Below are 18,650 nucleotides of genomic sequence, written 5' to 3' on the forward strand. Positions count from 1 at the left end.
AATAAGAAATAAGATGAAATAAAGGAAATGCATGGTAAAGGTCTAGGTATTCTTAGCAGGGTAAATGCCAACACAATAGTGGTAGAGATGACATGCAATGGTCTAAGAAGAAGTGGGGAAGTTCTGGTTCTTATTCAATGGCTAGTGCTCCCTATCCTAAACTATCCGGTGATCACCTCTTTTAGAGAAAAAATGGGTTTAAGGCACAAAGTGCCTAATCTCAGGCCAGTGGGGCCTAGTCAACTCCATCGTGTCCTCTTTGTAGATTTTATGGTTAGTTACATCATAGTTTTTGTGATGAAAGAAGAAATAAGTATTTTAGATTTTTTCACTCGGGCCATATTAAGAGGAACTGTCCTTCAAAAGATGATGCTACTGGGGCTAATAAGGTCCTAGTTGTTACTTCTTCAGCTTCGGCACCAAAGGGTGATACTTCAGGCTTTGGCACTGGTTAAAACCATCTTTATGCTCTTTCCACCCATCAGTACTATGAGGTATCTCTTAATGTCATTAATGGTATGTTAAAACTATTCTCTTGCTATGTGTATTGTCTACTAGATCCAAGGTCTACCCTCTTTTATGGCTATTCATTTTGGTTTTGGTCTTGAGAGTGTACTTGATCCTTCTTTTTGTTTCTACCCCGATGAGTGACTCTATTGTGTCTAAGAGAGTTTGTAAAGGTTGCATGGTAACTAACCATAATAGGAAGACGCTGGTGGATCTAACAGAGTTGGAGATGTTAGATTTTGATATTATCTTAGGGATAGATTGGCTCTATTCGTGCTATGCATCTCTTGATTGTAGGACACACAGGGTCAGTTTGCAATTCTCGGATGAACTAGTGATTGAGTGGGAAGGGAGTTCCCTAGTTCCTAAGGGAAGGATCATCTCTTATCTAAGAGCCTAGAAATTAATTTCCTAAGGGTGTCTTTTTCACTTGGGTTGGGTTAAATATTCTAATTTAAAGAGTCCCTCTTCGTCTGCTGTCGTTGTAATCTGTGAGTTTCCTGAAGTGTTTTCTAATGATCTTTCTGGTGTCCCTCCAGATAGGAAAATTAATTTTAGGATCAATTTTCTTCCGGACACTTATCCTATTTCTATCTGTCCCTATAGAATAACTCCAGTTGAGTTGAAAAAACTTAAAGTGTAGTTGAAAGATCTTCTTGATAAGGGTTTTATCTACCCTAATGTTTTTCCATAGGGCACACCAATACTCTTTGTGCTTAAGAAAGATGGTCCCTTCGAATGTGTATAGATTACCACCAGTTAAATAAGGTAATAGTGAAGAATAAGTATCATTTTCCTAGGATTGATGACCTGTTTGACCGGCTATAGGGTACGAAGTACTTTTTAAAGATTAACCTTCAGTTAGGTTATCATCAGTTGAATATTAGGGAGGTAGATATCCCTAAGACTGCTTTTCAAACCCGATATGGTTATTTTGAGTTTTTGGTGATGTCCTTTGGTTTGAATAATGCACCGACAATATTTATAGATCTTATGAACTGGGTATTTTGTTAGTTTATGGACTTATTCATCATTTTGTATATTGATTCCATCTTGGTTTATTCTAAGAGTGAGGAGGATCGTGCGGATCAACTTCGTATAGTGTTGAACACCCTTAAGGATCAACATTTGTATGCTATATTTTCAAAGTGTGAGTTCTAGTTGAATACTATTATATTTTTGGGTGATGTTGTTTCTAGTAAAGGAATCATCATGGATACACAAAATGTTGTGGTGGTTAGAAGTAGACTAGACCCATAACTCCGATCGATATTCAAAGCTTCTTGGTTTTAGCTAGATATTATAGAAGGTTCGTGGAGACTTTTTTTATCTATTACTGCCTCATTGACTAGGTTGACTGAGGAAAAGGTAAAGTTTCTATAGTCTGATGCTTGTGAGGGTAGTTTTGAGACATTGAAGGATAAATTGACTTTGGCTCCAATTTTGACCCTACCCGAAAGTACTGATGACTTTATTGTTTATTTTGATGCATCCCGTGTGGGATTATGTTGTGTGGTGATGCAGTAGGGTAAGGTTGTGGCATATGCTTCTAGGCAGTCGAAGCTGCATGAGAAGAACTATCCAACTCATGACTTGGAGTTGTTGGCGGTAGTCTTTGCTTTGAAGATTTGGCGCCATTACTTGTATAGGGTTCATGTTGATATCTTGTCAGAACATAAGAGTTTGTAGTATGTGTTCACTTAGAAGGAGTTAAATCTCAGTCAAAGGAGATGGCTTCAGTTGCTTAAGGACTATGGTATAAGTTTCTATTATCATCCAAGCAAATCTAATGTTGTTACTGATGCTCTTAGCAAGTTATCTATGAGGAGCTTTGTAATACCACATACTTCTACCTAGCTTAAAATCATGCCAGAAATGTTAAAGACTTGTTTCAAAGATGAATACACTTTTACACATGTGGTATTTTCAATATTTTCACTTTTTATCATGTGGGAAATTGAATAAGCTTTCCATCGATACCAAATTCGCCCAAATACGACACCCGGGTGAAGAGTTAGAGCCATTTTAGTAAGACAGTGTGTCACCTGAGCCATCAACGCATCGCAGAGCCAGGAAAAATGGCAATTATCAAAATCAAGTGTGCCTTCGCGATTATGGCTCATCGCGCTAAGGCTCAAATTTAGAGTTGTCAAATTCCAGTGACACTGCGCGATAGCATCGCATCGCGCCAGGGGTCCAGGTCAGGAAATTTTCACAGAATTAAAATATGAGTCCAAGGGTTAAAAGGGTCAATTTCTCACCCCTATATATACCCAATAACACGTGATTCAGCCATAATTCACCCAAAATATATTATCTCTCAAGTTTCTCTCAAGAACAGGCTAGGGTTTTCAATTGGGGATTTGAATCCAAGACTCAAATTAAAGAATCTCTCCGTTAATCTTCGTAGAATTAAGAACTAAGGTATGCACAGTATTTATTCATGGATTCCTTTCATCCGTGAATCCCAAGAATCAAGTTTTAAATCTTGTATTGTAAATATTTTGTTATGGGTTGATTATGTTCATGTGATTATGGTTGTATGATTCCCAAGTTGGAGTCTTTATGTGTTGTTCATGAACCTATGCTAGTATTTGGTCTGAAACATGTGAAATTGAGTTGAAATATTGACTTTTGTTTTATTAATTTGATAGTCATGCCTATGCCCTAAGTCATGCATCCTAGGTGTTTGATAAAATGCTAGATAATAGAAATTATACATTATAGATTAATTGTGACCTAAGTGATAAGTGTATGCTTTACCCTATGACTAAGAATGAATTCCATGATATTGTGTGCATCATGAATGGTTGAGGGAATGTCCATGAGATTAGGTTGATGAAAGTATGACATGTTTATATGCAATTCTATTCATGTACAAGACTATGATAACCACGTACTTCATGAAATCCCCAACTTATTGTATTATGAATTGTTGATATTAGTCCTGTGTTCAAGAAGTGTCAAGTCTTGTCAATTTCATGCTTTTGAGTCCTAGGGGTATTTAATACTGGACAATTTAGCTATGTGCCTAGAGCCAGTGTCATGTTTTCACGATACTCTCAATCAAGCCATGATCATATAATTTAGTCAGTCATATGACTCAAGAAAACTAAGTAAACTCAGTATCTGTCCAGTCTTACTCGATAATCTTAAGTAATCTCAGTCAGTTATCAGATTTCAGTAGTATTCAATCAATCAATGGTATTTTGTGAACTTAGTTCAAATCAGTTAAATAATACTATCAGTAATAGTTCAGATCAGTTTAACTCAATTTAGTGTCTCTTCAGTTGGGAGTAGGATTCAGCACCGAGTGAACCCAGGGATAAGGACACACACTATCAGTCAGTAGAAAGTGTGATCCTTAAAAGCAATCCTTGCATTCCAGAACTACGTAGCCAGCGTAGGTTGAGATGTACCCTATGAGTCTAGGGATTATACACCTTATTTGAGTTTTTCTACTATGAGGGGTTGACGGTAGAGCTCCCTATCAGAAAGGGTTTACTCACATCTTGTCTTTACTCGTGGCATGGTATTCACACCCTTCCAGCTGAGGTTACAGGTTGGACCTCACCAGTTCAGTTTTGGGGTATATTGGTTAGATGATTACCTCCCACAATCTCAGTTTCAGTAAAAAAAACTCATTTTAGTTCTACAAAAATCCAAGACTGTCAGATACAGTCAAATCAGTACAGTATGAAACCCAGCTAGTTCCGTCATTATCAGGACTATCAAATACAATCAATCATGTTATCAGTATTCAGACTCAGTAATCATGTTATCATGAACTCAGTTAATAGTATATTAATAATACGAAACTTATGTTATCAGTATTCAGTTTCAGGACTGTCATATACAGTCAATCAGACCAGTTCTTCATAATCAAAACTATCAAAAACAATCATTCCTTTATTAGTAATATGATATTAGTTCCTCAGTCATTTAGTAACCCAGTATTAGTACTCAGATATCAATAAATCTACGTTATTAGAATTCATGAGTCAGCGTTATCACGTCTTAGTTATAGTTATGTATTCATGCTTGTATTCTCACGTTCATGTTCTACAATCAGTTATTATTGTTCATGCATATGAACCCTTGTATTTAGCCTACCTTACTTGTATACCAGTACGTTCAACGTACTGACACATTTGTGCTATGGTGTTTTATACCATAGATTTAGAAGCATGAGCTCCCGAGCATCCTTAGTAGATCAGACATTCAATAGCCAGACTAGCAGTGAGTCCTTATCATTCGAGGATAGCATGATTATTTTATTATATTATTATTTCAGTAGTTCAGAGTTAGTTGGGGACATGTCCTATCATCTCCACAGTTTTTAGACAGTTTAGAGGCTTTCAGACTACAACATGTTTCAGACAATTTATCTCAGTTTTGTGTATTGTCATACCCCACTACAAACATTGTTTTATATTCTGTATTAGTTTATTTTTGAACCTTATGGCCTTACAGCTTACATTTTGCATATTTCTAGTATATTATTCAGTGCTCATTATAGATATCAGTCATGGGTTAGCTTGTGGTCTTTCAGGGTCATGAGCACCATGTAACATTCTGGGTACCAGATTTGGGCGTTAAAAGCTTGTCTTAAATTGATAAAGAGAAGTAAGGGTTTGTAAAGGATATTCACCATTTGGCTAATCTTAGAGTTTGTCTTTTGGACTCTAGGAATAGTTATGTAATTGTTTAAGAGGTGGTTAAGTCCTCCCGGGGTGCTGACGTAAAGGAGAAGCAGGTTTTAGATCCTATTCGAATGAGAATCAAGGATGATGTGGGTCACCAAAAAGTGATAGATTTTGAGATTGGTGATAATAGTATCTTAAGGTACCCAGGTAGATTGTATGTTCCTAATATTGATGGGCTACAAGAGAGGATCTTAGATGAGGCTTATGAGTTGAGGTACACTGTTCATCCAGGTTCGACGAAGATGTACCATGATTTGAAAGAGATCTATTGGTGGAATAACATGAAGTGGGATGTGGAAAATCTTATGGTCAAATGTACGGTGTGTTAACAACTGAAGGTTGACCACTTGAGGCCTGGCGGTTTGTCTTAAGAGATTGAGTTGCTTGTATGGAATTGGAAATAATCAATATGGATTTCATTACCGATCTTCTGTGATCTTGGAATCAATTTGATTCGATTTAGATCATCGTTGGTAGGATGACTATGTACACACACTTCTTGCCAGTGAAAACTATTTATGCAACAGAGGATTATTTAGGAGATCTTTAAGTTGCGTGGTGTGCCTAACTCTATGATATCTGATCTTAATACACAGTTCTTATCTATTTTTTGGTGTTCTTTTTAGAGAGATTTGGGGACTAAGGTGTACCTTAGCACCACTTTTCATCCTAAAATGGATGGTCAATTAAAAAGAATGATTCAGACTTTGGAAGATATGCTAAGGCCTTGTGTGCTTGATTGTGGTGGTAACTGGGTTGATCATTTGCCTCTCATCGATTTTGTGTATAATAATAGTTTTCACTCAAGTATTGAGATGTCTCCTTTTAAGGCCCTTTATGGTAGGAGGTGTAGGTGTCCTATTGGGTGGTTTAAGGTTGGTGAGAATAGGTTATTTGGTCCTAACTTGGTTTAACAAGCCATGGAAAAGGTGAAGGTGATTCGAGATAAACTTCAGGCCACCCTAATTCATCAAAAATCCTATGTGGATATGAGGCATTGGTATTTGGATTTTAATGTGGATGATTTACTGTTCTTAGAAGTATCTCCAATGAAAAGAATGATGTAGTTTGGAAAGAAGGGGAAGATTAGTCCTTAGTTTATTGGTCCCTTTTGTATCTTGGGGCGAGTTAGCCATGTGGCTTATGAGTTGGAGATGTAGACTAAGTTGGGTTTTATTCATCTAATTTTCTATGTTTTGATGTTGAGGAAGTGTGTAGGTTATCCTTCCTTGGTTGTTCCTTTGGAGAGTGTTGGTGTTTCGAATTCCTTGTTTTTTGAGAAAGTCCTAGTGGAAATTTTGTATAGGAAAGTCTTTCATTTGAGAACTAAGGATGTGGATTTGGTGAAAGTTTTATGGAGGAACCATACAAATGAAGAATCTACTTTGGAAGCCAAGGAGCACATGAAGACCAAATATTTATTCTTGTTTACTGCGTTGGATACTCGTGCTTCAGTATGTGTATTCCTTAATATTTTTGTTTCTTGTCTTTGTTATAGGTAAGTGTAGTTGTGTTTTATGTTAAATCATGCTAAGAAATGCCTTGCTTTATCATTTTGGGAAGAATAATCTCGGGAGAGGGGGGAAGAGAGAATATAACACCCTATATCTTTGGTCCTAGAAAAAACCTTGATTTTTGAGGTTACTAACCAGACTACGACTCTCCCTATGAGTCGTAGGGTGTCATTATAGGTCATGGGACCTTAATCATATCCTGACAAATGCAGATTGGCCAATTTTCTATTTTGATTATGATTGGCTCCTAACTAGTCGTAAAGACTCTATACGAGTCATATAGTCCTATCTGTAGCCAAAACAGTGCCCAATTGATTCTGCCTTGATTACAGTTGAACTTAATGAGTCCTAATGTCTGAGTATGATTCGTATGGTATGACTCGTAGATAGACCAATATTGGTGCCCTATGATACTGTCCATACTATGACTGGAGGTCACGATTCGTAAGGTGACCCTATGAGTCGTAAGGTCTCCCGTAGCGATTGGGTGACAATTTTTTAGTATTTCATTAAGGTCACTTTAGACATTTCCCCTCTTTCCCAATCATGACCCATGACATAAAACCCCTTTAGGGTATTATTATCAATATGAAATAAATCAAAATAACTTCTCAATCTCTCTCAAATCCCCAATGTCAAGAACACTTAGTGTTTCCAAGAAGTTGGTCAATTAGGGATAAGGTGGTTTCTCTCTGTAGTTGTGATTCTTTCAGGCATGTTACTCTTCCCTTAATTTTATTTTTTGAAAATCATGTGCTTTAAATGGTTTAATTGTATCAATTTGAATATGGGTTTTTTATATGGGTTGAGGGTTTTGGAATGGATGGTTCTTAAATTGTTTTCCTATGGTCTCCATGAGTTGTTCATGCTTTGAATTGAATGTTTCTGAACTAATAAGGTTCATGGGTTTGGGAATTGGAATGGGGGTAGAGGTAATCCCTCAATTTGATGTTTTGAACTTGGAAATTGGTTTTGAACAAATGTATTCCCTCAATCTACTTGTGTAAATGGCTTTCAATTATGTAATTGTCACTTGGTTTGGCTCACACACCTATATTATTGCATTGCATAAACGATTAAACAATGGACACATATTTTGAAGGCCTTGTTAGCTATGTTTTGATTTGATAAACTAAAAGAGGTCGAGGCATTCCTCCAACTTGATTTAATGAATAAAGAGGGTCGAGGCATTCCCCTAAGTTAATGGAATTGTAATGACATAATTATGAGCTTGCAAGTTAAATAGTATGACGATACATATGGTGTGCCTTAATGTATAATTCCTCAGTTAACGAATGGGTTATGTGAAACTTGTTTTAATTAGTCTTAATCGGGGTTATGTATCTAAGCTATGAAGGTGTGGGTCTCGAAAGACTTATACTGGAAACTCACATTTGCCGACGTGAGGGTTGGTCTTGATGGTTGTGTGCAAGGTTCACACTATTGCTATATTTTTTTAATCTAGGATTGACGTTGGGTTGAGACATTTCTTGGTCTTCCTTGATATCTCCGGTTCATGTGGCTAACACGCAATAGGGCCCTTTTAATAGAGGAGTTGAACCCATATAGCCCGTGGGTGCCTGTTTATGACAGTCGAGCTACATAGTTTAGGATAATCCTTTACTATCATGCTAAATTTTATTCCCTAGCCCAACATCTATTATATATATGTATGCATATATGTGACTTTTGACTAATATTATTTTACCCTTACCCTGAGTTACATGCTAGTGTGTATCCCACTAACCATCTCCAAATGCTATATCCCTATGCGATGTAGTATCCGAAGGAACTTTTACTTTTCCGTGCAGTGATAGGTGGTCTCAGAGTCGGTCGTTGCGGTGAAGTGGTGAGATTCCATTCTCCGAAAGACTTGATCATTCCATCAATTTTCCTTCCATAAATTAGAATTGAAGACTTCTTATTTACATTATCATTGTCATTGTGAAAGTTAAGGGCATGTCCCTACTTAGATTGATTCAAATTAGTATAGGCTTTGTGGATTGGGTATTGATGTTGACACTCTTAGATATCTTTGAACTTATTGCTCTCTATCTTGTTATATGTTCTGAATTCAGCCGCTATTAGATGTGTTATGTTTTATTTGACTAGGTAAATGGGTGGCCTTCGATCCTCGGTGGACTTGAGATACCTGTCATGGTTAGACCCTAGTTTAGGTCGTGACAAGATCGTAGTACAAGTTAGATCTATGGTGGCTGATTCATATATAAAGAGAGAGCTATATCAAAGATCTGGTGAGCCTCTTTTCTAGAGATTTGTTCGTGCCTCTTACTATCTATTATGCCTACTTGTTATTTCAAGGAGATGCATATTTCATATTTTGGGATTGTTAGATGCTCTTTACACTTATAGCACTAGGTTTTAAGGACCGTTTGTATTTATTTTAGATATTTCAATTTATGGGTATTATGGTTTGACTTTATTTTAGAAGTCTTGTATTTATGTCATCTTTTTCCTATTTTCACTTTTCTTCCTTATTGTGAGTTTTCAGCTTATATCGCAAGGCTGGGTCAGCATATGTTCCGTCATAACCTCAACTTTTAGGTCATGACAAATTGATATTATAGCACTAGGTTCACCAGTCTCAAGAGTGAAAGAGTAGGATATCTAATAGAGTCTCGCAGACCATTATGTTGGTGTTTGTATATATCTTTCATAGGCTTTAGCATAATTTTAGGAAAAACTTCTTTAAATTAGTTTCTTTTCATGCGGGTTATTGAAGCCTAATATTCTTAAACTTGTATTACATTATCTTTTGCATTGATGGAGAGGACAAGGTCTAGAGATGTTGGACGCTGAACTAATACCTGCCGTTGGGGCCCAGTCAGGAGGCAATTTAGGGGTTGTGTTCGAGCCAAAGGTAGAGGTCAGGCATGAGGAGATGCTTTGGCTAGGGAAGCTAGGGCACTCTTTCTGAAGCTTGAGATTTATTATGCTAAGAATGATCATCATATAGGGGATTCAAGGCTAGCTCAGGCCCTTTAGGGTTTAGTTTCTTCCTCGGTGTTACAAGATTTGTTGATTTATAGTTTAGTCCACCTAGATGGCATTCCCCAAAAAGGTATTCCACTAATTTTATTGGATATTTCTTAAAACTAAGAGGTATTCAACCGCCAATGAAAGCTCCTACCTATGATTTTTTGCCTTCAAGGGTACAACCAGTTGTTATGGTACCCCTATTGTATTGATACTTTGCCCACTAGCCTTTTTATTTATCCTACTACTTTGGATCTTGTGATTTCTTTTGAAAATGATAAGATGTTAGAGTGATTCATTTGCTTGGATCCTTCAAAGTTTAGTAGTGCCATTGGAGTAGACACATGTGAGTTTTTTCTTAAATGTTAGGAGAGGTTGCATACCCTCAAATCCCTTGAGTCCATGGTGTTTTCTATGCTACCAACTAGTTCATTAATATGGCTAGGCATTTATGAAGGTCTCTTGCTAGTTGTACACCAGTGGGTTCTCTTGCTATGACATAGACCCAGTTTTTTGAGGATTTTTCTAGAGAGGCTTATGCCTTACAGTTTAAGGGATTAGAGGAGGGATGAGTTTGATCACTCGGAGCATGGCTCAATGGCTATTGCAGAGTATGAGGCATATTTTCATGCACTATCTATATATGCCACTACTAGTAGCTTCATTGAGTCTGGGAGGATTCAAAAGTTTATTAAGGGTTTAATAGGTTATTATTAGTTGGTAATAGCTCATCTTATGGTTTTAGGTGCTTCTTTTTATAACATCATTAAGCATGCTAAGTTGATTGAGTCAATTTATCAGGGTACTTAAGGTGGTGGAGCAAAGATGATTCACTGCCAGGAGGAGTCTAGTGGACATGCATCTCAAGGTAGGATTTCCTTAGTAGTGGTTCTGACAGAAACCATAGTAGATTAGGTTAGGCAATTATGCATAGTTTAGGTGGTAGGTCTGTGGTTTCTGAATCTCTAAATAGCCAGGGATTAGCTCATGTGGGTAGAGTCTCAAGCTTTAAGGTTAGGGAGAGAGTTGTGTCTCTTCTAGGCTCTCAGTACGTGAGTCAATTAATAGAGGGTGTTACATTGAGGAGCTTGGTCATTATGCGATAGTGTGTCCTCGACATGCATTGGGTTATGCCTAACAAATTTATTAGCATTAGCTTTGCGTTACTCTTATATCTATAATTAGAGATGGTTCACAGAGCGGCAAGGGTTCTAGAGGTGCTTGAGGTGGAGATGAGGGAGCTCGTGGTAGTGGATGTGAGGTTGTATAGTTTGGTAGTGGGAGAGGTTAGTGCTATGCCATACCTAGAAGATCTAAGGCAGAGGCCTCTAATGCTGTTATTACAAGTATTATCTCAATTCCCCATCATCTTGCTTTTGAGTTATTTGACACTGGGTCTACATTCTCCTCTGTGTCTACCTATTTTTCTACTAAATTTTATGTTGTATGTGATACTCTTTATATGTCTTCTATGTTTCTACTCCTCAGTACATTCTGTGGTGGTGGTTCGGGTGTGCTGATCATGCATGGTGACCTTTATGGGCATGGGACCTGGATGGACTTGATTATCATAGATATGGTTGATTTGATGGTATCTTGGGTATGGATTGTTTAGCTTTCTATCACATGATTTTGGATCATTTCATCAAGACCGTGACTTTGGCTACTCTGGGTGTGCTAATATTATCATGGAAGGGTACTCCTAGTTTGTTTTCAAAGAGGTTATATTTTCTTTACATGCTCGCTACATGGTAGAAAAGGGTGTCTTTCCTATTTGGATTATGTCTCTAATATTAGTCTTGCTTTATCGCTTCCCTTGAATTTTTTTCGAGTTATTAGCAAGTTTAAGGATATGTTTCCTACAGACTTGCCTGGTATGCCTTTATATTGAGTTATTTATTTAGACATTGATGTTGAGCCAAGTGCCAAACACATTTCCATTCCTCCTTATAGGATGGTCCCTACTGAGTTAAAGCAATTAAAGGAGTAATTGCAATATATGTTGGGTAAGGGTTTCATAGACCTAATATTTCTCCTTAGGGAGCTCCATCTTATTTTTGAATAAGAAGGATAGATCTATGCGCATGTGTATTGACTATCAATAATTGTACAAGGTAACTATCAAGAACAAGTATCCTCTTCCTCACTTTGATGGTTTATTTGATCAACTTAATGGTGCATCAATGTTATGTAAGATTGACTTGAAATCCAATTACTATTAGTTGGGGATTAGAGATTTGGATGTTTCGAAGATATCTTTTAAACACAGTATAGTCATTATGAGTTCTTGGTCATGTATTTTGGACTAACCTATGCCCTAACAACGTTCATAAAGTTGATAGACTGAGTATTTCAAACTTATCTTGATACTTTTGTGATTGTATTCATTGATGATATCTTGGTTTATTTCGAGAATAAGGCTGACCATGTGAGGTACTTGATGATTGTACTTCAGAGGTTTCAAGATGAGAAGTTGTATGTCTAGTTCTCCAATTGTAATTTTTGGTTCAATTCTATTTCTTTATGAGTCATGTAATGACCAAGAATGATATTATGGTTAATCCTACCAAGATAGAGGTAGGTTGTGATTTGTCTAGACCCACTTCTCTCACTGAGATTAAGAGTTTTATTAGATAAGTGGGCTACTGTCGATGTTTTGTGCAAGATTTCTCCTCTTGTGGATCTTTTGACCAACTTGACTCCGAATAAGGTTGTTTTTCAGTGGTCAGATGCATGTGATATGAGTTTTTTCAAAAGCCTCAATCAGGGCGTGGGTTTTAACATATTTTGTGCTAATTTCGGAGTAGCCTTAAATGGTGTGTTGATTCAGGAAGATAAGATGATTGCTTATGCTACTCGATAGTTGAAGCTTCATCAGAAGAGCTACCTACCCATGATTTAGATTTGATCGTAGTTGTATTTGTCTTGAGGTTGTGGCGACACAACTTGTGTGGATTTCTATTATTAGATTTTCTCTAATCATCATCACCATCAAGACTTTTTTAGCCAAGGAGACCTTAACATGAGACAACACCGATGGATTGAGTTGCTTAAGGACTAAAATTTCACTATCCTATATTATTCGGGTAAGGCTAATGTGGTACAGGATGCCTTGAGCTAGAGGGCGACGAGTATGGAGAATTTAGCTCATCTTTAGAGTTATGTGACGTTTTGCCTTACACTTTCAGTCCTTAGCTAACAAGTTGATTAGGATTGATATTGTCAGCACCTGGATATGTTTTTGCCTTTGTTAAGGCTAAATCCTCTATGATGGAGAAAAGTCGATCATATCAGTTTGGTGATGAGAGATTGAGGGTGATTCATGTAGAGTTTTGAGTGACGAAAATATATGGAATCTCTTGACCCCAAGTGTATTTTGAGGATTAGTGTCCAAGTCTGTGTGTCGAGAGTTGGTGGATGGGTTAGGTTGATCTTTATCATGACCCAAAACCTACAGATAATGATGACGCCTTGTCACGGCAAGCCTTGACAAGAAAGTCTATCACCCAAACTGATATGAAATGAGAAATCAATACCAAAATACAAGGCAAAGCATCTAGAATTAAGCCAAATCACACAAATATGATGATAGTAAAAGTACATAACCAAAGATATCATACAATATCACAAAACCTAGAGTCACAGTGTGAGAACTAACTAATACAACTCGAATTCAAAATATATATAGGATATCCAAAAAGGAACAACTCTATCTCTAAATACAAATGAGACATAGGCTAGATAACAAAAGGTAGTAATGAACTCTGGATGCATGGATCAACTGTTACCACGAATAGACTCCTAGTGTTTCCTGAATCAACTGCCATACGACGTTCTCGAAACTAGATCTGCACCAAAAGGGCGCAGTAAGGATGAGTACGATCCATTTGTACTTAGTAGCTATTATAGGATGACTGAGCAAAGTATAAAATAAAGTATACAAAATACACACTATGGGCACGCCAGCTGCAATCAGAAAATGTCCTAAACGATAGCCCACACTGTCTCCACTAACAGTTCTACAATATTCACATATGCCAAACTCAAATATGATAAAGAAGCAAAAGTATATAGATATCACATATACAAGTATGAAAAAGAAATAAACATACATAGATGTCATATCAAGTTGATAATACAATACAAAATGAGCACAATATATATAATATGCAATATATGATGATGATGATGATTATGATGTGATGCATGAGGTTATCGCACAACCTCTGCATACACCTACCAAGTTTTTCTCCTAAGGTAGGACCTATGAGGGTTTTTCAACCCATATACAGCTAATATCCAATTCAATATTCATAATTGCTCTCAAACACATACATCAGCAAAGGCTTTTTAAAGATGTCACATTTTCTGTCAAAAAAAGCTACTGTTCTAGTATCTCTACGGTGGTACCAGTATTCCATGAATGTATATAATATTAGGATGCAATGCTCACAATCAACCAAAATGTGAATTTATAAATCCAACCAATATACCAATCCACGTGAGGTAAAATCCACTCAATACACCAACCATCCATGATCCAATATAACCTGTATGCCAATAGAGCAAAAATACACAATGATATGATATTAATACCACATAAATTTCCACTTAGGCTTTTCACCAGAAAAGATACAATTAAATATACATACATAAGGACAACAACGTCATACAAGACCCTGCATGGTCATACAAATAAAATAGTGTCTCAAAACCACCAAACAACAACTACATAGGCCCCCATATGGGCACAAAATAGTAATATTTTCATGATTGGTTCCCTTACCCATAACATATTTTAAACCAATATTAACTATCAGTCCAGTTTGAAGAAAGTTAATCCATAACCTACCTCAAATGCCAAAAACTGGTATAAATAAGCCTTCAACCCAAGCTTATACCTCACAAATGGACTCGAAATCAACTAAAACATACAAGTATGGAATGTACACGTCAAAATGAAGCCAATGATACCCATAGTTCCCATTTCTCGGTTGCGATCAAAATGGACTTCCAAAATGGGTTCCAAAAAAAGGGGTAAAATTAGAATTTTTGTCCAAAAATATATTTTCCATGATTAACGGAACTCATAGGAGAACACTCAAGTGAAAATGATTTGAAATTGGGGTTTAAATCACAAAATCATTAATTTAGGTCTTCCTAGCTAAATCCCCAATTTTTGTCTTTGAATTCTTGTTTTAACAAGGTTTAAATGATGAAAATCAAAGAAAAATGATTTGAATAGAGATTTGGAGCTCACCCAAGCTTAAAAATGGAAAAAATAACTCAAAAACTCAAAACCCAAGCTATAAGTCTCGAAAATGGTGAAAATTGCAAAAAAAGGGCATATATATCCACACAAGCATCGCTTAAGCGACCACTTAGTCCCTTAAGAGAACATCTTAAGCAACCAAGTGTTACTTAAGCAACATCTACCCAAACTACCTATGTCGCTTAATGACCAGGCTCACTTAAGTGACTACCGCTTAAGCGAGTCTGGTGTCGCTTAAGAGACCCAAATATCGCTTAAGCGTGCACTAGTTGGAGACTTAGAGAACTCCAAGTCTCTACAGACCCCTCGAGATTCATCCAAAATCCAAATAATGCAAATGAACTTTGTTACCCTATCATATTTGACACTCTGGACTGAATGGCACTATCAGATTTTTGAAAAAACATTGTTTTCACAAAGTTGACCCTTAAACCTTATTTCACAACTTTTTGAACTGAGGGTCGAAATGTAATATAAAAGCCATAAAACCATACCATCCATTTTACCAACCTAATATTGATGTTCCAAATCCATTGGTGTGTAGTCTATTTTGCCATCCGATGCACATATCAATAAATACTGACTGACATCAACTATAAAGCATTTAAAACTACCAAAAACCATAATTTCACATAAATCACACTAAATTGCATTAGGAATCATGAAAATCATCCACACCCCAAAAATACCATAAAGCAACTAGATGGGTAAATTAGTCAGATCTCACAGAAATAAATATTTTACAAGAATCACTAACAATCAAGTTGTTACATTATTCACAACTAAAAATAAAGTTCATTTTCAAACGAAGGAAAGAGAAATACCCAAAATAGCAAAAAGGTGGGGATAAATACTACGTATATTATACTCGACCTACCAAGTAGCCTCATCTATAGGTCGGTGCCTCCACTGGACCTTAACCATTGGATTATCTATAGAATGTAACCGTCTAACATCCCTTGCTAGAATATAGATGAGCTCCTCAACAAAAGACAACCTCTCATCTAATTGTATTGAATTCGAACAAATGACATGAGACTCATCCAAAATGTAACACTAAAGCATGCAAACATGTAAAACTAGGTGAAAAACTGATAAATATAGGGGTAATGCTAACTCATAAGCCACATTCCTAATAGCCTAAAGAATCTCAAAAGGTCTAATATACCTGGGTTAAGCTGGCCCCTCTTCTTGAACCTTATCATGCCTTTTATGGGCAACATACGAAGAAATATTCGATCAACAACACTAATCTTAAGGCATGAAGTTTATGATCCACATAACACTTCTATCTACTCTGAGCCGCTTAAAGTCTATCCTAAATGATCTGAGCTCTATCAGGCCTTACGAAGCAAGTCCATACCTCAATGTCTATTATCAAATACCTCAAACCAATTACTAGAGAGCGACAACGCCTACTATACAAAGCCTTGAAATGAGCTATCTCAATACTAGAATGGTAGATATTATTATATGCAAACTGTACCAAAGCTAGATGTTGCTCACACTAACCACCAAAGTCTATCACACAAGAACAGAGCATATCCTCTAAAACCTAAATTGTCTACTCTGATTGACCATCGATCTGGGGGTGAAAAATGATACTAAGATCAGCTTGGTTACCCAAATCCTCCTAAATAGTCTTCCAAAAGTGAGATGTGAACACTGAACCTCGATACGAGATAGACACTGGCACACCATGAAGATGCATTATCTCATAAATATAGATATGAGCCAACCTTTCAATACTAAAAAATCCTGAATAAGAATGAAATGAGAAGATTTGGTCAATCAATCCACAATGACCCAAACACTATCAGAACCACGGGAAGTATGAGGCAACCAAGTCATAAAGTTAATAGTGATTCATTCCTATTTCCAATCGAGAATGGGTAACCTCTTAAGAAAACCATTGGGTCTTAAATGCCTAACCTTCATCTACTGGCAACATATGTAATGAGCTATAATATCTGCTATATCGTTCATCATACCACCCCATCAGTAATGCTGCCTCAAGTCATAAGACATCTTAGTCATTCCTGAATAATAGGAGATTTGGAACAATGAGCCTCCTCCAAAATCAGTCTATTCCAATCATCGACTCTCAACACACAAAATCATTCTTTAATTCTCAAAACACTATCTGAATCAAGTGATGCTTCCTTATTTTCATCGCTCAAAACATTATTTAGAATCACTCTAAACTTAACATAATCAAACTAATGAGCCTAAATCTACTCCATTAAAGAAGACCTAGCCTCCATGAATGCCAAAACACACTGAGGTCTTGATATATCAAGCCTAACTATTTGGTTAGCCAAAGACTGAACCTCTAAGGCTAAAGGCCTCTCCTAGGTCAAAAGATATACCAAGATACCCATAGTAGTTGACTTCTAACTCACGTCACCTGGAACCATATTAGCATTACTTGAATGATAGAGAATAGCAAGATCATAGTCCTTAAGCAACTCAAGAAAATGATGGTTCCTCATTTTAGATCTTGCTAGGTAAAGAAATACTAAAGGCTATGGTGATCTGAGAAAATCTTACAACAGACTCCATACAAGTAGTGCCTCCAAAACTTCAAAGTAAATACAATTGCGCACAACTCCAAACCATGGGTAGGGTAATTCCTCTAATGATGATTCAACTGATAAGAAGCATACACAATTACCTTACCTTCCTGCATCAACACAAAAACTAAAACAACACCTGAGGCTTCACAAAAGATGGTAAATTCCACACCCTACTTAAGGAAAGTTAAGATAGGAGCTGATATCAACAAATCCTTGAGCTTTTGAAAGCTCGCCTTACAAGCATCGAACCACTGAAATAAAATCTTTCTTTAAGTCAACTTGGTCAATAGAGATACATTAGATTAAAAATCCTTAACAAAACACTGATAGTATCTTACTAAAATAACAAAACTCTAAATCTCAATAGGAGAAGTAGGCCTAGCCCAATCATGAACTGCTGCAATCTTGGGTACATAGACCATAATAATATCTTTAGTCGTCACATAACCCTATAGAGAAACCGACTGCAATCAAAGCTCACACTTGGAGAACTTTGCATACAACTTCTCGTAACTCAACCTTTGAAGCACGCTCCTCATTATACACCTCATTCTTGGAGTAAAAAATGATATCATCTATAAATACAATAATAAAGGAGTTAAGAAAAGGTCAAAATACCCGGTTCATCTACTCCATGAATTCGGGTGGGGGATTGGTCAACCTGAAGGACATGACCATGAGCTCATAATGACCATTCCGAGTCTAAAAAGTGGTCTTCAGAATATCCAAGGCTCTAATCCTCAATTGGTGATACCCAAATCTTAAATCAATCTTTGAAAACACCAAAGAACCCTGAAGATAATCAAATAAATCATCAATCCAAAGAAGAGGATACTTAATTTTAATTATCACCTTATTCAACTTTTGATGATCAATACATATATGCATAGATCCATCACCATAAATCCTTTATCTAATAACTCTCACAACTTATCCTTTAACTACTTTAACTCTACTGGGGCTATCCTATAAGGAGGAATAAAATGGGGCTTGGTGCTAGGCTCAACATCAATATCAAAGTTAATATCATGATTTAGAGGCATACCAGGCTATCCATAAGTAACACATCTATGAACTC

This window comes from Capsicum annuum, chromosome 11 (assembly GCF_002878395.1).
Source record: "Capsicum annuum cultivar UCD-10X-F1 chromosome 11, UCD10Xv1.1, whole genome shotgun sequence".
In the NCBI taxonomy this organism is placed as follows: domain Eukaryota; kingdom Viridiplantae; phylum Streptophyta; class Magnoliopsida; order Solanales; family Solanaceae; genus Capsicum; species Capsicum annuum.